The sequence below is a fragment of the Glycine max genome, chromosome 16 (genome assembly GCF_000004515.6).
Source record: "Glycine max cultivar Williams 82 chromosome 16, Glycine_max_v4.0, whole genome shotgun sequence".
Taxonomy (NCBI): Eukaryota; Viridiplantae; Streptophyta; class Magnoliopsida; order Fabales; family Fabaceae; genus Glycine; species Glycine max.
The window spans coordinates 13,120,316-13,147,421 of NC_038252.2; the positions used below are offsets into that span (position 1 = coordinate 13,120,316).

Here is a 27,106-nt window from a genome sequence, read left to right on the forward strand (position 1 = left end):
TTTTGTGTCTCCCTTCTCACTTGTCAAAGAATTCAAAACGACACAGTCTGAGAATTCTTTTGATTCTCCCCTTTCCCTTATACAAAAGTGTTCAAAGGACTAACCGCCTAAGAATTCTTTTGTATCCCCATTCACCAAGTATCAAAGGTTTAACTGCGTAAGATCTTTGTCTTAACACATTGGAGGGTACATCTTTTGTGGTACAAGTAGAGGGTACATCTACTTGGGTTGTTGACTGAGAACAAGAGAGGGTACATCTCTTGTGGATCAGTTCTAATGGAGGGTACATCCACTAGGTTCAAAGAGAACAAGGGAGGGTACATCCCTTGTGGATCTTTGCTTGTAAAAGGATTTTTACAAGGTTGAAAGAAATCTCAAGGACCGCAGGTCGCTTGGGGACTGAATGTAGGCACGGGTTGTTGCCGAACCAGTATAAAAACTCTTGTGTGTTTGTCTCCTTCTTCCTACTCTTTTACTTTCCGCTGTGCACTTTAATTTCCACTTTTACCTTTGGTTAAGTTTCTCTTCTACTCCTTATTCTCTTAACAACATAGTAAAAGCCTTTGAAGAGTAAATTTTTAATTAGTAGAGGTTTAGGAATAATTAATTCAACCCCCCCCCCCTTCTTAATTATTCTGAGGCCACTTGATCCAACATGCGAGCGGGGAATTCGGATATCTATGGATTCCTCGAGCCACAGTCCATTCAGAGGTTTGGGCAATCGCAGCTTGAGACTGAAAGTTACATACACTACTAGAAAAATGGCTTTTTACGACGGTTATTAAGTGCATTTAATGACGGTTGTAAATCATCGTTGTATATAACGTCGTTGTAACGCAACTATTTTTTACGACGGTTATTACAATAACCGTCTTTGAAAGTTAAAACAATTCAAAGACGGTTATTATGTAATAACCGTCTTTGAATGCAGTGTCTGGTTCAACATTCAAAGACCGTCTTTGAATGCAGTGTCTCGTTTAACATTCACAGACGGTTATTATGTAATAACCGTCTTTGAATGCAATGTCTGGTTCAACATTCAAAGACGGTTATTATGTAATAACCATCTTTGAATGTCGCGTCTGGTTCAAAATTCAAAGACGGTTATTACATAATAACTGTCTTTGAATGTTACATCTGGTTCCACATTCAAAGTCGGTTAGTACATAATAACCGTCTTTGATTGTTACATCTGGTTCAACATTCAAAGACGGTTATTATGTAATAACCGTCTTTGAATGCAGTGTCTGGTTTGACATTTAAATATGGTTTTTGGATAATTCTGAATTCCCCACATAATCACTAAAATAATCTTTCAATATGTGTTATGACCCATATTTAGAGAGATCCTCAAATCCCATCCCTTCAACGGGCTTCAAAAATTTCTGTTCCATGAAAAGAATAACCAGTAGCCATACTTAAATACTACCAATGAGGAAATAAGAATATATTTCTATTTTACTTTTATACAACAAGCAAAGGCAACAAGTCAAGCTCTTCATATTTCCACTATAAATTTTGAAGATACATATCCTTGAAATCCTTTATAGTAACAGGAAATGTTGTTGAAAACATCAAGGTTTGACAAGTTGTAGGAAGAAAATGAATCAGCTGCTCTATAGAAGATTGAAACTCTGGGGACAGAAGCTTATCGGCCTGACAAACCCAAAAAGCAATCAGAAGCCTCATATTGATAAGTAACTGTTACTACTAAAGACATAAATCTTAATGTTACTACTAAAGCCATAGATCATTGATGTCATTTCTTTTTATGATCAATAATAGTTCACTCGGATAAAAAATTTCAGAGGGCAATCCAACCAGACAAGGAGCCATGCAAAACAAGGTAAAAGTGTCGTGCATTTCAGTTCTGAAAAGAACAGAAGCAGCAGCACATAGAAAGAAGGCCAGCAACACCACAACAGGACCTCACAATCAGGCTAGACAGACAATGGGATCTCTTTGATCTAGAGATGCCAAAAGAAGACAGGTTCCAGCAATACAAGTGTTATCAATGGCATATCACGCAAAATGACAAACCAATAACCCAGTATATCATATAACAGATAGTGTTGCAGGCAAATAGCAGAAGTCTTATTCACATATCGTTTGAAATTCATGATATATCAATTATTATACATGTATTGAAATTTAAGTTGCATGAAAATAAAAATTGGAATAATATTAACTCAAAAAATAAATGAACCAAATTAATAAAGCATTTACTGAAACTTGGAAATTTAAAGTTTGAATCGATTCAAGTCAACACAGCTGGAAAAACACTCAATACTAGTAAAAAGCCAAATAAAAAATTTTAGAACATAAATTGATGAACATAAGCTTTGTAACTCAAGTTTTGAAGAGTGGAGGGGGGACTGAGTAGAAAGTTAAAGGGCTTAGAAAGAATTATTAATTCCCTACATTTAAATTTTGTTAGCAAATAAGTACCTCAAGATCTCCAAAACTTGTATTATTTAGTATCTTCAAGGAACATTCAATCTTTTTTGCACGTAGACACAGTTGTAACTCATGTGATTCAAAATAAAATTATAATACCATGTTCTCGTGAAGCTTTGTAAACATGGTCTGAAACTAGTAAATGGGGCAAAATTAGACAATACACAGACTGAAAATACAAATATCAAGCCAAGTCTAAAGAGTTGTGGTTACTTTTTCGAGAAGGGTGAGGAATAGGATCTGAAATAAAAATAGGTACTATTGGAAGTGCAAATATTCAAGATATATGATGAATAGAAGTCCTTAACACAAAACATCCTAAAACGATATTTTAGACATGATAGGATTTCATGACCCCACCAAAAAAAAAATACACAACAGGATTTGATCTAAGCTACTGGGATTTATTTGTAAAATTCTCTGAAAAGCACAAGAAGCATGGAGACAAATTCTCAATCATCAATAAACAAATTTATCCCAATATAAGAATAACATTATATTTAATACAGTTATTAACTACCAGAACCCAGGCCTTAGTTTTGAAGCTTTTATTTCAGATGCTGATGATGCTTGATGAAATGAATAAAATATACTTGTCAAGACTTGGATTGAACTATTTAAGTCTGCATTATAATAAGTATGTATTGGCAATATAAGATTTGGCAATGCATTTGATACCTCTCAACGAGTCTCTCATTTTTTATCACTTCTAGTGAGGCAATTGCAACTGCACTGGCCATTGGATTTCCACCGAAGGTACTGTGAACAATAACAGAGAAGAAGAAAGCTTCAACATTATTAGTCTTAGCTTTCATACTTTAATAACATTGAATTGTATTGTACTAAATGAAATTATTGGCTAATTACATAAACAAGAAATGAATGCAAAACAAAAAGCAAAATTTCCAGAGTACACAAAGGATGGAATTTTTTTATAAAAAAAAGAAAAGCAATTGAAAGTTCTTAAACGAAGAATTCAGTTTAATAAGAAAACTGAGGGCTCTTGAATAGGTTCGTCAGCCTGGAGACCTTCCATCAAATAGGAAATGATTTTACCATCCTTGAAGGATCAAATATTTTCTTTAAGTGCATTGAAATAAAAATAGCTAACTATTTAATGTGCTGATGATGCTACAGTTCCTGTCCTGAACGTAGGTGCTTACATCCATAATGACTTTGCAATGGAACATTTTTTTTTATCAGCAACAATGGAACATATAAGAATCCTACCACAATAATAATCCCAATATTCTAATAATATTTATCTTTATTTTCAGATACTTCCTACCATTAGAACTTATGAGCACACATAAGTACAATATGAATGACCAAGCCAATGTTTGTAAGTATCATCAGCTACAAACTCCAAAGAATCACTTATGGGAATTTACGGTGCAGTAAATATTCTCATCTCAGTCAATTGTTTCTCTTTTGGAAATATAAATGGTTCTGTTCACAGATAGCTTTTGCAAATGGAGTAGTCTAATTTTGTCCCATGATCCTATCAACTTGAACAGAAGTAACATCCCTAACCCAAAATAAAACAAAGGCTTAAATGCAGTTTTGGTCCCCCTATTTTGCTCAATACGCAATTTTGATCCTTCCATTTTAATAGAGACATTTGGTCCCCCTGTTTTAAAAAATCTGCAATTTTAGTCCCAATATTTCAAAATAAAGACATTTGGTCCTTTTATTTTAGGAAATTCACAATTTTGATCCTCATATTTTTTTTAAAAAAAAATTACCAATTTTGGTACAGTCTTCAATTTTATTTACGTTTTGTTTCATTTATTTCTTACATTATAATTAATTAAATAATTTTTTGATGATATCTTGAATGAATATGTTAGGTCTAGGATTCAATTGCATCAAAATAAAATAAAAACGTAGGCAAAATTGAGAATTTGACTAAAATTAAAAATTTTATAAAATAGGCCGGCCAAATGTTTTTATTTTGAAATAGGGGACTAAAGTTGTGAATTTTTTTATAACAGAGGGACTAAATATCTCTATTTTAAAATAGAGGGACCAAAATTGCATTTAAGCCTAAAACAAACTATATACAATAAGATTCCAAGTTCCAACAGAAAGGAGAGTTGTGTCTCTTCACATGATCTGACAAATAAAGGGCTTTAAGGATGAAAACAGATGCCCGTCATAATCCAGAAGTTTGACAACTACAGACAAGAAAATGCTAAACAAAAGGAGCGAACTAAAATAAATTATAAATTTATAATAAAATGAAACCTTCCATGCTGTCCCGGTTGTATACAAAGCATCACATCTTTGTCTGCAAGAACTGCACTAACTGGTATAACTCCTCCACCCGATGCTTTCCCTAGTATCTGAGTAAAAAGACAGTTAAAACAGTTATGCATGGTGGTATAGAAAGGAGATAGAACCTTAAAAAAGGTGGGGGAAAAAATAGTTTGCACTTTGCAGCAGAGGCAGTAAATTTCTCATTTTCTTGAAAGAAAACACAAAATTGGGTGGCCAAGTCTTTCAAGTGGAAGGTAGTCAAATGCATCTAAATCCAACTGCATACTTGCTAAGTGCAATGGCAATTTCCATTGTCTATGATTCAGGCATGTTCATAAAATATATATTTATGGAGCTTCATCTGTCCATCGTGGCTAATGACTTCTTTTTGCTCCCAACTCCCTACAGTGAAACTGTTCTCCTCAAATTCAGGAACAAATGATGGACTAGTTGTGATATTTTCTATTTTATGCCACTGCAAGAACCATGTACACTTACTTAAATTGCTTTAAAGGTTGTTCTAAAATACAAAGGCAGAAGTTAAAATGGAAGAAAAACTACAAGTTGAAGAGCTCAGCAGCCTGCGATCATAGTCAATATCATGTCCACCCTCTTCTCCGTGTTTTTTTTCAGAAGTAGCTCCCCTTTCACCTTGGAAGATCTAAAGTGAAGTTTCCTTTTCCTCCAAGAAAGGATTCGGTGTTTTGAATTCTGATGCTCAACCTGATCACATGTATTATAATTCTCAACATGTGCACCCCCATAATCAGACTTTTGGCTACTATAGTAGATCCAGCACTCATGTTTACCATTAATAGTTGAACCTGAATATGGTGATCCTCCTGCATAGTTTCCAAAGGCCAGAGTCTCATAACTCAATGAATGTCTCACACAAGAATCCTCCTCATTCACCTCTGACTTAATTGCAGCATCATTATCCAGTGAATCCACGTCCGATGTATACCTATTTTCAAAATCTTCACTTCTGTTGGAGCTCCTACCATCACTTCCTTCATCTTTGGAGCTTGCCTTCTTGGCTCTTCCAGTTGATACATAATCAGCAAAGAATTTTACTCTTCTCAGACATAGTTGATGAAGGAACAACAGAACAGGGTGATGAAGGAACACACATAGTTGATCTATGCACTGCATCCAAATATTCTTGAAGGGCCTCCAGTTTCAGTAAACTAAGAGACAACTGAAAAGAAACACAAATGAAGTTCCATATAATTTCCCTTTTTGGATCAGGGAAGTAGGTTGTGCATCTAATCCAGTTAGACAAGAGAATCATTAAAAGTAATTATAATGAGTAAATAGTGCATACACTAATGGTGTAAAGGTTTTTACACTATCATCTAATCACAAAACATCATGTATGATAAGTTTGCTGATTTTTACATTAACTAAGTTATACCAGCGACGACTTCTTATTGGTTGACAGTGTACAATAACTTACATTGATAGTGCATAAAAATCGAACTCAATTATAATATTCTAATCAATTTCAAAGCATAAAAAGAAAAGGAAGGAGCAAAAAAGAACTTAAAAAAAGTGAGAGATTAGTAATATCATTGGTGCCAAGGACATTCAAATGAACCACAATTTCAGTCTCTTTATCTACAGCTGCAGGAACGTATTCAGCCAAGTTTATTGATGTAACACCAGCTACAGAAGCTCTGGTTTTTTGCCCTTGCTTAAATACCTAATTCAGTACAAAAGAAAGTAAAGAAAATTCAAACTATTATATAAAAGCAAGATGAGGAATTGGATCTTAGTTATTTACTCCAAAAATTAAATTAAATTAAATTTCAGCATAAATAAAATTCTTGGTTGAAATACTGTAAAATGCTAGTCAAACATACAAGAGTATGCAACTGCATTGGTAATAACACTATAAAATAATTTTTTTTTTTAAAAGTGAAAGATAAGAATATTGAACTGAAGGACAAGAACTTTTTCTAAGAAAACAAAACCAAGAAAGATAATAGCTCATGAATGAATACAAGAATCAGATCCCAGAATAATTTTTTAAGAGAGAATTGTCATAACAAATTGTTTTATTAATCCTAAAAGATAAATATTTTTTCATAACAGAACCAAAAAATCAACTAATAAAAAATTGTCTTTCCAAACACAGTGACAATTGATAGCATTTGGTAAAATGGAATGGAACATTTAGGAGTAGGACATGAGGTTAAAAATGATATATATTTTAGTTCCACTAAAAGGGTGAAACCAAAACGGAATAGCACAAGATGCTCCATTTTGTTTCATCCATGTGTGAATAAAAACATTTCATGTGCTTCATGGCCCATCAAATTACTTCATGTTCTACAAGCTCATTTAAGTCATTTGGCCATAAATAGGTGATAGATAGATCAATAACTGATCAGAAAAAGTTCCTGCCAAGAAAATTCTATTAAATCACATTTCCATTCTAAAGGATGTCTTTCTCCTTTTTTGTTCTGCAAGATTTTCTAGTGACAGCTTGAGTCAAGACTAACCCCTCCTCTGCCAGCTATCTTAAGGGCATATTCTCATGTCCAGGTGCATTTATAAGGGAATTACTTCCCTTACGTGTTGGTAAGTTTCACACCCAAGAAATCAAAAGTAAAAGCTTGCCTAATAAACAAGGACACAACAAGAGACAGGAATCTTAAAAATATAAATATAGATACACATGCACGGTAAAAAATTTAAATTATAATAAGAGGTGACAAGATCATTATACAATATATAAAATTAACATAAAAACATAAATGTTTAATTAAAGAAAAAATTAATATTTAATAAATTACTATCATTATTAGTTATTGCTGTTTTCATTTGTGTTTAATTATTTGTATTACTTTTTTTCTATTCAAACTAAACCTATTCATAAGGCAATAAAAATTCTAAAGGGTCAGTCACAGTTTTCTGCAATCTCTGTCTCTTACGTATTTGAAAGTGTGTGTATATATATATATATATATATATGAGATAAACTTCCACCCGTTTTTCATGTCTTAAAAACTCGTGCCTTATTAAAAGAGAAGGGAAGTGCCATTTCAAACACTAAAACTCACGAGTGCTGTTATATCTTTGTATCATAAAGGGAAGAAGCTGACTTCGTATACTTTAAGGTGACCCTCTCTTTCCAGCACTTCTGATATATTTTCAGTTTTCAGTTGGAAAATGCCTTTAATGACTTTTATGAATCACATTGAGAAATAAATATATCATGTGTTTACAAGGTTATGTTATGTTATGTAATTAGTACATATTTACTCCTTTGAGTTATATTGTTACTTTTTTTAATTTAAGGATGGAGTAATTTATCGATGATTCATTTCAGAGGTAGGGATTGGTTTCAAGCAAAATCCTGAAATCATGCTTGACAAATGTGCAAGCAAGGAATGCCTAAAGGGGCATTTCACCATGGTTCCTTCATGTTCTAATTCTACCAGCTACCAAGCGTATCCTAGTCCCCAACCCAAATAAAGTTCAATTATAGCCAATGGCCATCAAAGAACCTTAATTTATGAAACACCTCCAGAACTAAGAAAGGCACTGTAGTCTTGTTACTGCTTAAAAGACCAATGATGACAACCCAAGATTTAATATATATATATATATATATATATATATATATATATATATATGAAGAAATTTCAATATATGCGTAATGCATGGCCAGTTGTGTAACAACCAAAAAAGGAACTAATATTATTATAATTGAAATAAATAAATAGTAGAAAATAAGAAACAAAGTGGATATTATAATTTTAACAAGGAACTCACACTGGAGACTGTTAGCATAAATTTAACAAAGTGGTTCCTTCCACTTAATTTCAACCACCTTGGACTTCACCTCCTCAGCTTTCTCCATACTTGTTGACCCTTCAAGCCTACGCACTATGAAAACTACTTCAAATTTCTTAGATGAGAGAGGTGGCCATGGAGGCCAACTCATCATTGTCACCACCATTATTGGTTCAAAATTGGAAACTTCCAAGTTCAAACCAAGACCAACAGAAGTGGTACTACTGCTGTGGAGAGACCAATGGCAAGGAGATTGTGGGGTGGAAAGGAAAAGACTGTTTTAAAGGGTTACCTGAACCAAAAGTTTGTATCTTTTCAAATGGATTTGAAAAGTAAATATAATCCCAAGTTCATAATTGCAAATATGAAACCCATAATTCACAGAAGGATCCTCTTTTTTAGGTCCCTATTTAGTAATACAACAAAAGACCTGTTGAAACTTGACAATATGCTAAATCAATCAAGAAATTAATCATTCCAAATGTTTTCTTTACATGCTAAGTACTAACTACATGTGGCTGACTCGCTAACAACCCACATTTTTTTCCTGATAGTCTGATAAATCATTGACAACAATCATCCTTGCTGAATCCATCAAAGAAAAGACAGAGCAGGGTATGCTATGCCTAAATTTGAGTCTCAGCTCTCACATCTGAGCATTCTAAGTATATCAAGTTCAAACACATACAAGTAATATCTCAGTAGAAGAGCACAATCAACATCCAAGGACCAAATCCAATACCAAATTGCAAAACAATTGAAATCACAAACAAACAAAGAAAATTACTCCAATAATGTGACCAACTGAGACAAGTTTGCATACCTCAAATTGTTCTAAGGTAGTATAAGAAGATTCATTTCCCAACTTCTTCCTCATAGTGGCAAAGTCCATGGGATGCTTGATCACATCGTGATAATCAGGAAGCTACATGTCAAAAACAGAATTTAAACTTCCAACTCGGGTGTCTTCCAAAAGCAAGATTAACAACTCAAAGGAAAAATAATTTGACATACCTCTTTTGGATCAACAAGGTCTGCAAACACACCATAAGTGTCTTTCCTGCCATCATCGATACCCCCAGTAGTCCCAAGTCAGAAAACAAAACAGTACCCAAAAGGATGCACCGTAATGCAATTACTCATCGCCATAAACAGTTAAACACCAAAACCAAAGAAGAACTTTAAACCAGGAAACAAAACATACTTCTGAAGCTTGTCAAGTATCAATTCCAGAGTCCTCTTATCAGGCAATGGAATCCCAGATTGAAGAATCACCGGAGCTCCTACCAGTAGAAAAAAAAACAATAACAAAAAAACAAATTGATAAGAAAACACACAAAGGACGATGCAGAAACAAAACCACTAGTACCCTTTCAGCAGTCATCACTTCTTCTTTTCAAATTATCTATATATAATATAGAAAGAAAAAAATCACACCCACAACCACAAAACAAGTACCCCAATTAAAATCACACGAACCTGAAACAGGAACAGAGTGGAGCCCTTTCGATTCCACGTTTCTGCCCTTTACCTGTCATCATTAGAAACAAACAAACAAACGCACACACAATTAATAGCGTCCAAAGGCCAAACACTTCACTCATCACATATATTTATATAATAGAGATTGTGATAGAGACACAAACAATACAGAGACAGCTACAGAGAGAGAATATAAGCATAAATATACATACATATGCATAGAGAGAGAGCCTTGAAGCACGGACTCTAACACAACACAACGACATTCTAACTAAAGAAAATATGGATAAATATAACAATATTTAAATTGATAATATTTGTCATTGTTTTGCAAAACTCTTACATGCAGGTTGGCAGAGTACACAGTGGATGTGCGCAAAAAGAAGTAACTATTAAGGGAGATTTCATAGCAAATTGCAATTTCCAGAATGAAACCATTAGCAGCAACACCCTGCAGAGTGCGAACGATCCACCCAAGTCCCTGTCTACTTTTTTAACTCACTCTGACCAACATTAATAAAAAAAAAGGTATATCCTAGTTACGAAGTTTAAATTATAAAGCTCACTCGTGCCGCAAAGAAACACAAGAGGCAACTTAAGCACTCAAATTTATGCTACTTGATACAAGATTAATTCATTTGTTTTATAGACCAGTTTAGCCATTTTTTGTGTAGGGAAACAAAATGCCTTAACTTATTTTCCCTTATATCATCACATGCTCCTAAACACAACCAATTAGAAACTTAAAATAACATTAAAACAACTTCTACAAGGATTTTGTAGGCTTTGGCAATTTATTTTATGTATCTTGAATATTTAATTGGTTGTGTCTAATAGGCGCTAAAATTGCTCTCTTTTCCTATAGGTTTCTTAGAAGTGATAACAAATAGATAAGAGAGGAATTAGAGAGAATGCAGGCAATCAAATTGTAGATTTGCTTTGTTCAGAGATTGAAACTAGTTAATTAGACTTAAGGCAATATATTCTTAGCTTAGTTATTACATATTAGAAAGTAGAAAATAAGAACTGCTCACGGTATAGACTACCATAGAGAACCGATAGTAACCATGATAAAATTGACTAATTGAGATCGTAATCATACGTGAACTTTTTTTTGTTTCTCAAGCTTCAAGGAGTTGTTCAAATTCAAAGAAATCAATGTCAAATTAGACTCAGTAAAATAGATTCAAATTTACTAAAAAAAAATTTATTGCATATATAACTAAAATTTGATACAATCAAATATTATGAGTTACGTAAAATTGAATTAAATTTTTCTGCTCATTCTGCTGTTAACAAACCAAGTTACATGTTGGCACTGCTTATTTTCTGCTCTAAGGATGAAGAAGCTTTCAAAGAGTGTTTAGTTGAGATAATTAATAAGGATGAAGAAGCTTTCAAAGAAGCCATATTTGCTGCACTACAAGAGCTCTTTGATCTCCCTCTACAAACAAAGATACTCAATGTGTCTAAGAAGCCTTATCATGGTTATGTTGGGCAATATCCTATGGTCCCACTTTTTGAAAGTATGGGCATTGATGATGCAAATGTCTATGAAAATGTAGAAAGCATGACAAACATCATGTGGCCTCATGGAAACCCAAGTTTTAGGCATGTACCTATTAAAATTTAAAACACAGTTTTTGTAAACTATTCCATTTTTTCTTTTGCCTCTTTCTTAACTTGTCTTTTAAATTTTGTAGCAAAACTATACAATCCTTCTCTGAGCAGCTATCAGAGTTGGATTAGATTATCAGGAAGATGATTTTGGAGAGTTTGGGTGTTGAAAAGTACTTGGATGAGCACATGAACTCAACCAATTATCTTCTCGAGGTTATGAAATACAAAGGCCCTCAAACTAGTGACACAAAGGTTGGCCTCACAACACACTCAGACAAGAACATAGTGACCATATTGTACCAAAATGAAGTGGAGGGTTTAGAGGTGCTACCTAACAATATAGGTGCAAAATTAAAATAAACACATACTGTAGAAATGGAGATGATAAAATGATCAAATTATTACAGAGTGACTTCTAAATCCTTAATTGCGTCATGATTCAACTAAAATTAGAATGTGTTTTTGTATACTAAAATTAAATAGATAATAATGAGAATGGTAAACAGGTAGATAAAAAAACTAAAGAATATATAGCTAGTTATATACTCTTGATGCAACTTACATGGTTTTCAAACTTTCTATTTCTCCAATGTAGTTTGGAATGGGACCAGTTATTAAGCAATTCCTCAATTCCCTGAGTAACAGAAATATGATAGAAGCCTAAATGAATTATATAGTTCTTCGCGAAAGAGCAGTTAAGGTTTCAACTCACAGTCTTAGCAAAAGTTTCAAATTCTTCAGATTAGGAAATGTCATAGTTGGTCCCTTCAAATCAGATATCCTTCTGATATATAAATGTTTCATCAATGAAAAGAAGATGTTCCACTATAAGAGATTGCATTCCATTACGATTGTAAAATGCACACAAAATGTAATAATTTTGGAATACTCTTAAAAGGACAAAGTGCTCACAATTCTGTCAAATTTGTCAAGTAAGATATGACAGAAGGAATTGGGCCGTCCAAGGATGTGCCCTGCAAATCCCTACAAAAAGTTTTCTTACATAATACAATGCAAGTTAATCATGATATAACTTTGTTTTATTGTTCAACAGAGAAAAGGTCATGGATGAACCAAAATTTAGACTCAATCTATCAAGTTTGGTCCAGTTCCCAATAAAATTGGGTATTTTCCCAGATAAAGTGTTCCCATTTATCCTACTGCATGCAGAAAATGTTGTGTTATTTCACAATTTAACAAACATAAAATAAAGACTAACGGAAAAAAATTGCATCACATTAAATCACTTACAACTGAGTGAGATTCTTTAGATTTCCATATGTTTCTGGTATTATCCCTGTGAAATTATTTGCACAAAGAAGTCTGTAGATTCATTTAGTTAAAGTGAAAAAAAAAAGGAGTTAGGGATGTGTGGAGAAAACAGTATGAAATTGTAGATAATATGGAGACAATTTAATGATTTAAATTGATTATGTAAATCAAATGAAATTAAAAAAATGAAACAAATAGTCTCACAATCTCAGCAAGTTGCTCATTTCTCCAAGGCTCGGGGGAAGAGGTCCCTCAAGTTGATTATCTTCCAAGATCCTGTAAACATGGATTACAAATATAATTATTCCACCTCCAGTTTTAATCAATTAGCATCATAGTTTTCTCAAACGCTTACAGAGGATGATATAACAAATTTGGTGATTCACTGATTTTGGAGTCGTTTGCCTAGGGACAGCTATTCTGCCTACAAAGCAAAAGCCTCAACAAGGAAAAATTAAACTCATTGTATGTGGAGGCAGTCATTGTAGTTTTTACTCTCCTTTGCCTTTTTCCGAATTTCCTGTCATTGACAATATATTATTTGCATTTATTTAATTATTAAAAATGTACATTTCTAAAGAAATTTAAACTAAATTGAACAAACATGTTACCTGCCAATCCGGGGTCTTGCGACTTGCAACAAAATCATCCCAAGTTTGTTTATCCATACCATATTTTACTAAAGGATTTTCTTCCTGTCCGGCTTGTGTGTCAGCATAGACAAATTTAGTGGTTAGCGAAGACTTAAATTGCCTCCATCTAGTGCCCACCGTGGACATTACTTTTTTCTTGACCTTTTCAGCTTCTGGGATATCAAATTTAGCCTGCATTACATATTCATCATGTCAATTTTAGTGCATGTAAACATTTTTTTTGAAAATAAACTCAATGTCTCAATACATCAAACTGTTAACGTGACTTACCAAAATGTCCCCCCATACCATGTCCTTAAGAGTTTCTGGCACATTTTTCCAATTGCTGTGGACAATGGGGATCTTTTCTCGAGCTACAACCCCTAAAAAACTGTGGAACTTTTGCTTCTCTGGGCCTGATGCTCTTCCAGTTGCAGGATCCACATTAACTATTGGTCTAGGCTGATCTAAACTTCTTAAAGTCAGCCTTCTAAGATGTGTGCTTTGTCGTGTCTTCTTAGGTTGTGGCTCCGAATTACCATCTGACTGCGGAGGGGACCTTGGCAGTGTCACCATGACGCTGTCCAAATGAAACAAATTTAGATTAATTTGGTAGGATTAAAAATAGCATGTATGCAACACAAAATAAATATGAACATTACATATAACTCAATAACAAATAAAATAATATTGTAACATTACATTGATACAAGGCGGTTAAGGAGCAATGTTCTCCCATAAACCTTCAGCATGATCATGACGAATCGCATGTACGTCATCCACCTCTGCTTGTTCACATATTGAAGGCATTTTTGTGCAAAAACGAGGAGTCTCACAAATGTCAAGGGATGCATCATGAATTTGTTCCCTAACACCAATTGGCCTTCCTTGTAGAACCACTGATAATCTACGATTATTTGGATCTTGGATGTAAAACACTTGTCTAGCTTGTTCTGCCATAATGAATGGTTCCTCCTTGTAACCTACCTTGTTAAGGTCTACTAAAGTGAATCCCATTTCATCTCTATGAACACCGGTATTTCCATTAACCCATTTACATTTAAATATTGGCACTCTAAATTGATTATAATCAAGCTCCCAGATTTCTTCAATAACACCGAAATAAGGCATTGAGGCTTCAATTGGGTTGTTATCAGATGCTCTAGAAAAGTGCTCAGAATGAGCCTCCACAATCACCCCACTATTCTGCACACTACTTTTATCATCTTGTGACTTTGTATAGAACGAATAATTGTTTATGTCATACCCTTGCCAAGTAGGGACATTTAGATTCGGACCAATAGCCAACAATCTTAATGTTTTGGAAGCATTGTCATCACTCATAATTTTTTCTTTAAACCAGTTCATGAAAGTTCTATTATGCTCTTGCAACAATTTCATCATGTTCAATTTTGGGTTAATAGATGTCAGATATTGTTTGTGAGTTTGTATGTATGGAACGACCTCCTGTGTGTTATTCAAGATATACAAATGCGCTTGTGACACATCTTGTCGACTCATGGTAACAACATTGAAGCCTCGTGTCCCTTGACCTCCTCGTGTTCGGTCATGACGAATTTTCGGTACCCCCACAGCTTCAACTGTTTCCATGTACTGTGAACAAAACTCAATAGCTTCTTCAGCAACATACCTTTCTACAATGGAAGCTTCTGGTCGGTATTGATTTTTGGTATATCCCTTCAACATTTTCATGTAACGTTCAATTGGATACATCCACCGCAAAAAAACCGGACCACATAACCGAATTTCCCTCACAAGATGAACAATTAGGTGAACCATGATGTCAAAAAATGATGGTGGGAAATACATCTCTAACTAACAAATGACAATGGCAGCCTCATTCTCCAAGTCATCCAATTGATGAGGATTAATGACTTTACTACATATGGCATTAAAAAGAAAGCACAAATGGGTTATGGCAACTCTAACTTTGTCAGGCAAGATGCCGCGAATCGCAACAGGCAATAATTGTTGCATTAAGACATGGCAATCATGAGACTTCAAGCCAACCAACTTAAGATGATTGAGGGCGACAAGGCTCTTGATATTTGAATAGTATCCTTATGAAACTTTGACATTCTGCAGACATTGACAAAAACTTTTCTTCTCTGCTGTTGACAGTGTGTGGCATGCTGGGGGTAAATATGTTCGCCGACCTTGTGATATGGGATGCAACTGCTCTCGTATTCCCATGTCAACCAAGTCTTGACAACATTTCAAACCATCCTTTGTCTTCCCTTTAATGTTAAGAAGAGTACCAATTAAACTATCACACACATTTTTCTCCACATGCATAACATCTAGACAGTGACGCACATATAGACCAGACCAGTATGGAAGATCAAAGAATATTGAGCGTTTCTTCCACATGTTATTGGGAGATGACGTCTTCTTCTGGGACTTGCCAAACACGGTTACAATGTCCTTTACGCGATCATGAACTTGGTTTCCAGTTAATGCTTCCGGGGGGCCTTCATTCTCCTGACTTCCATTAAAAGCTTTTTTCAATCGTCGATAAGGGTGAAAAGCTTTTAGAAATCTTCGGTGTCTGGTATATACTGTCTTCTTTCCATGCTTGAGTTGGATGAAGCTTGTGTTTTTCTCACAGATAGGACATGCATGATACCCTTTCACACTGTATCCACTTAAATTTCCATATGCTGGAAAATCATTAATAGTACAAAACACCATTGTGCGTAACCTGAATGTCTGCTGCACATTTGCATCCCACACATCTACCCATTTTTCCCACAATTGTTTCAAGTCCTCGATTAATGGCGTAAGATACAGATCAATATCATTCCCTGGCTGCCTTGGACCCGCGATCATCATACACAGGATAATGTATTTACGCAAAATGCACAACCATGGGGGAAGGTTGTAAATCATCAGTAAAACAGGCCATGAACTGTGGTTGCTGCTTAAGCTACCATAAGGATTCATTCCATCAGAAGCAAGAGCAAGCCTTAGGTTCCTTGGCTCATCCCCAAACTCTGGATACAAACGATCAATTGTCTTCCACTGCGGCGAATCGGCAGGATGTCACAGTAATCCATCAGATTTTCGGTCATCCGAATGCCATGAAAGGTTTTTTGCATCATGTGTATTAGCAAACAATCGCTTAAACCTTGGTATTATTGGAAGATACCAACACACCTTGGCAGGACGACAATTTTTGGTTCCTGCATCATCAGTTAATTCATCATGTTGCACTTTGTATCATGATACCCCACACGTGGGGCATTGCCGTAGTTCTGCATACTCATTTCTATACAATATGCAATCATTAGGGCATGCATGGATCTTCTTGTACTCCATTCCCACTGGACACAAAATCTTTTTGGCCTCGTAGTGATTTTTCGGAAAAGTGTTTTGTTCAGGAAGCATGTTCTTCAATAAGACCAGCAATTCAGTGAAGCTTTTATCACTCCACCCAAATCTTGCCTTCAAGTTTACCAAAGCTAACACTGCTGACAACCGCGTGAAAGATGTGCACCCCTGATACAATGGTGTGTTGGAATCACGTTCTATTGTATCATACAAAGGTGCATGCACTTGCTCAAAAGTCTCTTGTCCAAGATCACGGATCATTTCCTCTATACGCTCTCTGTTGTCTTCGTGAACCGCCTGAGACTGAGAAACAGTTGGAATGTCGGTCGATTCCCCATGCCATATCCATTTTGTGTAATTCGGAATGATGTCGTAACATATCAGATGTGATCGGATTTCATCAACTGACTGTCGTCTACCATTAAGACATTTAACACATGGGAAAAAATAATTGTCCCTCAAACTTTCAGCATTAAGTTGCGTAAACTGTAGAAATTGTTCCACCTCGTTCTCATACTCATCACTGATGCGTTTTGCTTTCATCCAACTTCGATCCATGTTTCATCTTTGCTATTCATGACAATCAATAAGTTATCTGTGATGCATGCTAAACTCACTTTTGAGTGATTTGATGAAATTTTGGCAGCATTTCGCATTGGTCTTCAAGTACACAAGATGAAAGCGGTGAATGTGTGAACAATCACCGCGATCAAATATGCACCCGAAGAACAATGTCAAATGCAGTATACCGAAATTTCTTCAAATCATTCAAAAGATAATTTACCTCTACGTATGATTCAACTATAAAAATATGTCATCCCAAACTGTCCAAACGAACAATTCAAGAATCAATACATCGATTAATTCAAACTATCCGTATTAATCGATGTATCGAATCTCGAACGGGCAACTAAGGTTCACTCATAATGCAACTAACTAGTAACATGAAACAATACCGATATTTGAACAACGACATGTTACAATCATACCACTTTTTAAAAATAGAGACATACCTCGAAAGATGCTCAGTGTCAACGACAACGAGTGCAGGGATGCAGTTATAGGGAAAACACTAACACAAATGTTGTAATGACGACATATAATATGTACCATCAATGGGGGAAACTATCAGCTGGATCAATCATACTCAAATAACAATGCATCATGTTTGAGGTTTATAAAATAGTACAACCAGTAAAGAGGTTTATTTTAAGTGAAATAAGGATAATTTAAATATTTTGTCAAATTGAAACAAATTAAGTTTTGGCTAACATCTTAACTTGACCAGAACAGGGAAAAGCATACTCGTGTAAGCTATGCTTCCCCCTTTAACAGCTTCAAAATTCTATAAGCAGCACACTACTGTAATTTCAGTTCACTCATGTTAGGTGACATCCCTAAATTGGGAATCTATAGCCTGGCCATGCTTAAATGCTTATAATTTTCTAGATGTTCCAGCTTAAATGTTTTGACTGTTCTCAGCATGAGAATTTACTTCTCACAGTGGTCAAACAAGTGTGCTGGGTACAACTATAAAGATCTGAGTCAATGAGGTTGTTAGGCAAGCTTGTCTCTGGACCCTCTCTTTAAATTTGACCGTTTCACTTTTTCAGCTGCGCTGCTGAAACATTGAATACACTTAAATTTGCTCAGAGAGCAAAACTTATTCAAAATAATGTGAGTGCCATTCTATGATCAGTCTGAATTTCTTTCAAAGGAATGAATCTCATCAACCTATCACTATACATTCCATATATTGTTCTTGTAGGCTGTGGTGAACGAAGATTCTACTGGGGATGTAATTGCTTTACAACATCAAATTCGACTTTTGAAGGTGGTATCAGTTATTTCTTGTAGTATAAGTTTTATGTGAGTTGCTAATTTAACTAAAATGATAAATTTTTGGGCCAAGAAAAGCTTTCTATCCTCAAACGACGTCAGAATGTCTCTAGGTCTTTGTCATTTTCTTTGTCATTATTAGTGCAGATTAATTTAGGGGCATTTTTAAAAAATATGTGTACAATACTATAGCATAGCATGGGACCATTCATGTCATATAGTATGGTCCTCATCAATTTTTCTTCTCTCAAACGTTCTTTTGCTCTCTCTGTCTAACATTATCTTCCTGATTTCATGTTCATCATTCCCTATATTTTAAAAATTGTGCACATGCGAATTCAGTTTATTTACATAGTAAGAGGTATTGTTTCCTGTTGAGTGTTGACTAGTGTTTGTGCCCACCTCAGGTTAAGCTAGATTCTTTGTTTTTTGGATATCTGGAATTTTGGATGGGTATGTGTGTTAACCGATTTTGGTTGGTTTATCTGATAAACCCTATCAACTTAAACTGTACTGCACGTTGTTTGTCTGAGCTATTACAAAATTGTTTGAGAGTTTGAGGATAGCATAGCATAATTTTGATTCCTTCACATCCTAAGATTTTGATTCTCCTAGATAAATCTTCATTATTTCGGAGATTCTTGTTAATTTTTTTCTTTTGAATTACGTGGTTCATTTTAATATGGAAAAAAGATTTTTGGTTGAGAATATTCTGCAGACGCTGCAGCATAATTTTTCCTTAAGTTGAATACAGTTATAAGCTTAGGTTTTGACCGTTCTTAATTACTTCTTTGTGGATAACTAGCTGCTTTCCTGAATCATGAGTATGTAGATGTTGGAAAAGAAACACCATTATGTTGGTTACTGTTTCTACTCTTTTTTTTTTGTGTGATTGCTTCCTCTCCCTTTCTATTAGAAATAGCTGTTTCTAGCTGCTATTGATGTCATATATTGGATGGGGACTAACATGCTTGATATTGTGATTCTTGTAGGCAACATCAATTTGTTATTGAAAAAGTTAATTACCAATCAAACATAGTATTTGCCTATCTCTTTTTTGGCAAACATAGGCTTTGTTGCCACTTAAAACAAATCAACACCGTATTCATGCAGTGCCTAATTAATGGAAATTCACTTCTCATACTCCTGTTATACTACTACATAAAATCAAACGATGTTAATCAACCTCAACAGTGGCTTCTTATGGCAATGGTCCTTCCTACAGTTGTGAAGGTTAACAATTCTATTATTTTCCCTTTTCAATCGAATTTTATTGGATAGTAGAGATTAATAAGCCAGGGAGCCCATTTATTTCCTCAATTAGTGTTGTTAAGGTTTTCAAAACAAAATTTTAATGCAATTTTTTTAAAAAAAAATATCTTAGTTCTATATTTGTGGCATTATATGTTGGTTTGTATGGACTTTTGTAATTATTATAATTGTCAGAAGCCGTCATCTTTATAATGCCACAAAGATTTTGTAGTTTTTAGTTTCAAATAGGGATTCAAAGTTTCTAATTTCTATATGTTTATTTATTAGCCTTATAATTTATTTTTCTGGAGTTTTATCTGTAAAATTTGTACCACCTATCCTTTTTCACATTTATTTTTGGCTTTCTTTTGATGGAGACAATATATGCACCCCCATTGGCGAAAAGACAACTTAGAATTGGTGGATGTATTAGGAGTACGTGGCGGATATGCTTGCAATTTTATTATTTTTCCCTAGAATTCTTTAGCTTCAATTGTATTTATATTCTATGATCTGAAGAATATGTTCCATAATTTTCTATATATGACTAAAATGAGGACAAAATTTTAATGTTACCTTTGAATTTCTGTATTCGTCAGAAGTTTCATGTGGCTAACAGTTTTAGCCCACTGAACCATCAACAATAAAATATAGTTTTCTTTGTGTGTGTGTAATTACCTGATATGGTTTTCACATGTATAAATATGAATAAGATTTACTTTTCGGTTATATTAATTTGAAAACGATTTTTGGTTGTCAAATTGAATCAGAGATATTTATAAGTCCAGGTCTTTAAAATGCATCTACTTCACAATATTTTCAAGTCTGGTATCCACTGTACTTGTTTATAAATGTGTGGTCAATGGATTTCCTTTGACACTCTTACTTTTTGTCTTTCAATTTGGTTTGTGATTCTGAAAATAAAAAAGTAAAGCCTTTTGTGGAAAAAGAAATAATGAATATATGGTGATGGGTTATTGTAAGTATTTGTTATTATGCAATAATCAGAACCATAATCATATGCCGTATGGATTATTGATTTATAGTAGTTTGCTACATATTTCCCCCATGATTCATTAATTGAAAAACATTTCATTCATATATAGAAGATTCTATTGTTATTGTGGGTTACAGGTTGCTACTCAGCATCTAATGATTTTTGTCTTGGTATTACTGTACACACTGTAATTGTTCCCTACCTAGGTCAGAAAATCAAAGTTTTACTGCCACCCTAGCAGAGTCATAGCATCCTTTTAATTAGATTCGATTAATGATAAGTGTACACCCCATTTTTTGGGTGTATGAATGGAAAGAAGAGAAAAGGAAAATAATATATGTGAATTAGGAAAAGAGAGATGGGAAGAAAAATAAGGTGGAAATGAGATGGAAGACAAAGTGAGCAAATGTTAAGTATTTTTCCTTTAGATTCTATGACTTCTGTCCCTAGTGAAAATTGATTTAAACGGTTTGATTCCATGGCTTGCGTTTTGTATAAAAAAGCAGAAAATTTATACTGTAGAATTTAAGATTGCACATATATGGAACTGTGTAAATTCAACAAAGAATTAAGAGGCTATTTGTTTTGAGAAAACATTTTCTGTTTACACTTTTAATTACAAGCCTACATTTTAGTTAATAGGGTTCATTTTCATTTCAAATCGAGTTAAGTTATAACTTTGTATTGTGTTTTGATTTTTCAAAGAGTTTCACTTGAAATTGTGTTATTTTTTCTTTTCAATCCCTGTCCTGGCTTACAAAATGATTATTTTAATTATGTGTCCAGTTATATATGTTTTCTTTTGTACTTTATCATAATTGGAGACTATGTACCTGCTTTCTCTATATATGCTAAATCTTATCTAATCTTAGCAGGTCATATTGAATATTTCATCATTGTGAACCACTTCTTTTGATAAGACATTCAAATAATGATTGATATGGCTATATTTTTAAATTTGATTGTCCAATTGTTCTGTCTACAAATTTTTAGGCAAATGATTTAGCATCTTAACTTTTGTCTGCTAAAGAAATTTCTAGTGCACAAAAGTTACTTAACTTTACAGTGAAACTAATCAAACTAATTCAAGTTTTTTTAGGAAACATTACAATTTAGGATGTATTTGTATTTGTGGTGATTAACCATTTTCAAGTGACATTTTGGAGCTCAGTAATTAAGCATCAAACGGAAGTTGGGGACAATAGCTTAATTCATGGTGACATAACAAAATCTAACAAAGTGTGGTCAAAGGTTCCAGCAAAACCGGTAATTATGAATGTGTTATCTAATTGATACTTCCCAACCCCCCCCCCCCCCCCCCCCCTCAAAAGTCAAGTATTATCGTTTCAGAATTGACAATCACTTCCATCAACACTTACAAGCACAATTTTTATTCTTTAATTTCTTGTTTGCTCTCATCATCTTCTTTGTTGTCCTCAGTAGGTATTTGCATTCAACTTACCAATTATTATTAATATTGATTCATGTATTATTAATATTTGATTTGTTCCAAGTTTTAGCTGTGGAAGAAAACCTCTCTTATAGCGATGCAATGTAAATTTGGCCCTCCCAATATCCCATGATGGTGAATTCTTGTGCACGGGTCTGCTTGTGGCTAAACTAACATAATCTACCACTAGTCTCCTAAAAGCAACTTATATAATTGTTAGCATCTCCATGAAGTGACCATATAGTTTTTTTCCTTCAAATATTTATATATTCAAAATCATTTGTGTCTCAGTTGCATTCATTGGATACAACTCTTGCGGGTGCTTTGAGAAGGGAACAAATAAGTATGTCCACCATACCATACTATAGTACTATGTGAATTAATGTAAGGGTAGCTTATGAAGATAGGATGGTATTAACATCTCTACCAGAAAAAGCATGGCGACTAATTAACAGGTCACTATTTCAACCAAACCAGGACAGGATAAAGAGGGGGATTTTGACGAAAAGCTAATAATTTCATTTGAAATTTATTAAATGCAATTATTTTTGAATTAATTCCCAGAGTAGGAATTTTTATGACTTTTAGGTATGAAGTCATAAAAAAACTGATGTTTTTTTATAGTAAAATGGTAAAAAATCCAATGATTTTAGTTTTTCTTTTAATATTTATATAAAGCTGTAAAATTTTCACCACTTCAAAGTCGTGATTAATTTTGAATGATTTTAAATTTATTTTAATTATAATTTTATGTTTTGATTCTACTACTCTATTTTTCTATCATGCATCGTGTATGTTAAATTTGTTGTATAAGTTTATTTTTCTCTCTCTTTTTTCTTTTAACATACATATTTTTAATATGTTAATCAATCAATATAAAAAAATGTATTTACATAAATAATGAACATTGTTTCTTTTCTTTTATATTTTTATATCTGATATTATTGTGTTTCTACTACTCTGTTTTTGAAGATAAGTATATGATACAACTGGTTTTATTTAATATTTTTTGTAAATTATTATTTGTTAAATTTAGAAACGAAAAGGAACCTAAATAATTAAAATTAATTCTTTGTCCATTTTATCTAATTATTATTGATTAAGAAAATATTAATTAAAAAATAATTAATGGTTAGGAATAAGAAATAAAAGTCGATGGATTATAAAAGAATTAATCATTTTAATTATAATTATTATTTCAACGAGTTTAAAGTCATAAATTATAAAAAAAATACTAATTATAATTACTTTTAATTTTAAAATAATTGAAAAAATAATCATTAAATATAAAATTATTTAAAATTGTTAAAAATTATTTTAAAAATAAAAATATTAATCACAACTTTAATAATTAAAAAAATAAAATTATTTATTTTTTTACGACTTTACTATTATAAAAAAATGAAATAGTAAATTTTTATTATTATTTTATATTCAAAAGTTATAAAAATTATAAAAATTCCTACGACTTATACTTATTTAAAAATTAGTTAAAAAAATACTCTTATTTAACAAATTCGTACGACTTATATATTTTAACCTTTTTTTCCCCTCTCAAAATAGTGATGTGTGAGTGCTTCTGTTCATGGATTGCAACTAAGAAACACCCTTGATGAGTTACAGGAATGTAGGCGCAATTTAAATTATTGCTTAGAGGAGAATGCAAAACTCAATAGGTATTATTTTTGTACTCCTTTTGAAGTCCATTTGGTTGTATGCAAGCAGATTGGAGCTCCAAATTTTGGCTGTAAAAATTCTAATGTTTTTATCGCATATTTATACAGGGAAGTAGACTCTCTTCACTCAATGTTAAGCAGCACAAATAGTACAAAGGTAGTCTTGTTATTCTGGTTTAACATCTGTACATTTTGTCCTTTACTATATTGTACAAATAAATAGGAGGAGGAGCATGTGAATGTTTGTGTGGAAAGGCTTATGATGAACTCAATCATGTGAATTCTTTTGGAGTTGGACCTTATTTCATACACATTATGGTCTTTATCTTCAAATTTATTGTTTCTTTACCCCTTATTATGTATGATAATTCTGTGTCATGTGAAATAATATTTATTTTTTTCCGTTAATGTTTTCAGGTTTCTACCAAAGGACCATTTATTGAAGCTTGGGCAGTTCCAAGGATGGGGGTTAAGCATGAAACTCATCTGTCACAACACACAGATGATATTTTAAATCTGCAGTTGGATTTACATATAATAAATGTCATTCTGAAGGAAGAGAGGTCTTTCCGTGGCATATTGGAACAGCAAAAAACATGCTTAAATCAGGATTTTATGATGGCAAAAGACAAGCTTGAGCAGAGAAGCAAACAATTAGAAGATGCAAAGGACGAGCTTGGAGAGGCAAAATCTGTCATTGCAGCAAATATTATCTATCAAAGAGATAGAAGAGATGAGGAACAATAACAGCCTTTTTATGGAGCTTATGGGGAAACAAGAGCATGAAATCATGACCTTGAAGAACCAACTTGCATCTAAAGAGTTCAGAGATAATTTGCTTTCAAATAATCCAGAGTTTGAAAACAAGTCCCCCTTACAGGTAAAACTCAGAAGGATGCATGATTGTCTTGAAAAAGCAAAGCAACTGAACATGTCGTACCAAAGTGATCATGCATTCCAGATATCCAATGAGGAAGAGAGGGATGAAATCCGTCGGCAGGCAGAGGCTGAAACTGTTGAGGTAATTGTCTGTATGCAAGAAGAACTTGCCCAGCTCCAGCATCAAGTAAATGATAGTCATTTGAAGGAAACATAAATGAAAGAGAGTATGCTGCATCTGGAAACTGAATTGAAGGACTTGCAGAAAAAAATGCTTACTACTATTGATGATAATAGAAGTTTAAAGGAGGAGCTTGGCCAAAAAGATATAGAACTGACATCACTGGCAGAAGAATGGGAACTGTTAACCTCTGAGATTGAAGAGGTTCTTCTTGATGGATGTGAGGCAATAGTTGATGCCTCTGAAGAACTTGGGAATATAAGGAATTCATTTCCACAGAAAAGGATTAGGATTTTTGAACAAGTTGGCATGATAGTTAGAAAAATTTCTGAGAATGAATTATTAATTGATGAACTTAGAAGATGTTTGGAAGATGCAAGAAATAAAAGAAGTGATATGGAGTGTATGCTGAAGTCCTTAAGAAGTGCAGCGTTAGTCATTACTAAATCTTGCAAGAAGGACTGTGCTGAAAATGAAAAAGAAATTCTCCTATTGACCTCACAATTGAGTGAAAAAACATCTACTGTGACACAACTGAAGGAGCATTTGACTATTTTTATTCAAATCCGCTTTCTGTTGAAGAACATATAGTTGACCTGACTGACTTACAGTTGGTCAAAAGTGGAAATGATACGAAAGACCTAAAATCAAGAAAAGTTGGCAAGAATGTGCTTGAAAGAGATGCTACTATTAGGCTTTTGAGAAAAGAAATCGAATGTGCTCTTGAAAGCTTAAAAGAAGTGCAATATGAGATGGCCAGATTACATGAAGAAAAAAAAGAGATGTCAGTGTCTGAAAAGAAGAGTCGGCAAAGCATAGAGTGCCTCACAAATCACATACTTTTCCTACAAGAAGCTATGTATCACTTTGAGGAGAAATCTAAAGTCAAGATTGATGTACTCAGTCACAAACTTAGAGGCCTGGAGAAACCTCTGAAAGAAGCCAACTCCCATTGGTACCAAAGGAAAGAGGTACAGCGTTGAACCTCTGTTTTCATTTTTCCTCTATTCCATTCTCTAAAATAAGAAATTTGTGTTTGCTTTATGTCATTCTTAGTGTTGATTGTGCATTTACTTGTTTTTTTTATTGTCATTAACTTTCCCCATTCCCCATTGATGTTGATAGACACTTGTTGACTGAATAGTGTTAAGACAATGCTTCTAGGAATATGGCTAGAATACTTTTGGGGGTTGAATTAGGCCCGGTTCATTTATAACAATAGTGTTAAGACATGTTGATAGACACTTGCTGACTGAATAATGTTAAGACAATGCTTTTTTCTTTGCAGTCACTTGAACTTGAAGTTGGAGAGGCAAAGATCATTCAAGCTCAGAAAGCTCAAGAGGCATCTTTTATTCTTGCTAAATTTGAAGAAGCACAAGATACAATGAGAGAAACAGATATTATGATCAATGGATTGGTGATAGCTAATGAGTCAATGAAGATAGATATAGAAAGACTGAAAGACAGAGAAATGACTTTACTCAATGAGAAGGGTACATTAGTCAGCAATATTGAAAGCTTACAAACTACTGAAACAGTTAATGAAAAAGAAAGTAGTGGCCATTGAATGTGAGGCCGAATTTTTTATGGTAGATTGGTATGCCAAAGACTTTGAATCACTTACCATTTGATTCATGTAGCCAATCTCATTTAGTGGAAAAAGGCTTTGGTTTTTGTTGTTATTTATAATCTTTGATGCCATGAGCCACTCTTTGTCTTTCTTGGTGGCATAATAGTTGAAATTCTTTTTACCTTAACCATTATCACTATTTTTAAATAAGGAGTAAATCTGTAAATGGCTATTAATTTATTATTTTTAATTTGAAAACATAAGCTTACTCTTATAGTATAAAAAAGCTTCTATTTCATTTTGATTTGATATAGAATTCTAAACATATAAAGAACCCTTGTCACCTAATTCAATATATTTTTCCTTGGTAAAAGAAAGTGGCCTAG

At 33.6% G+C, this 27,106-nt stretch overlaps 2 long non-coding RNA genes and 2 pseudogenes across 3 annotated transcripts; 2 read left to right on the forward strand and 2 right to left on the reverse strand.

The window, feature by feature from the left end:
* Positions 1–1,480: 1,480 nt before the first annotated feature.
* Positions 1,481–10,650, reverse strand: LOC102668327 (uncharacterized). Of its 2 annotated transcripts, none has more exons than XR_005889004.1 (8): positions 10,343–10,650; positions 9,997–10,048; positions 9,722–9,800; positions 9,532–9,577; positions 9,341–9,442; positions 4,705–6,418; positions 3,136–3,216; positions 1,481–1,656 (listed from the first exon to the last, which is right to left on the reverse strand). It is a non-coding gene; the product is annotated as an uncharacterized lncRNA (long non-coding RNA). The 2 variants fall into 2 exon arrangements; XR_005889005.1 differs by lacking the exon at positions 10,343–10,650 and adding an exon at positions 10,212–10,250.
* A 658-nt stretch (positions 10,651–11,308) lies between these two features.
* LOC112999776 (probable 2-oxoglutarate-dependent dioxygenase AOP1.2) lies at positions 11,309–11,979 on the forward strand (annotated as a pseudogene).
* A 177-nt stretch (positions 11,980–12,156) lies between these two features.
* On the reverse strand, positions 12,157–12,575 carry LOC121173718 (uncharacterized). The gene is made up of 3 exons (XR_005889008.1): positions 12,532–12,575; positions 12,332–12,403; positions 12,157–12,253 (listed from the first exon to the last, which is right to left on the reverse strand). It is a non-coding gene; the product is annotated as an uncharacterized lncRNA (long non-coding RNA).
* A 5,320-nt stretch (positions 12,576–17,895) lies between these two features.
* On the forward strand, positions 17,896–26,717 carry LOC102667932 (kinesin-like protein KIN-12D; annotated as a pseudogene).
* Positions 26,718–27,106: the final 389 nt, after the last annotated feature.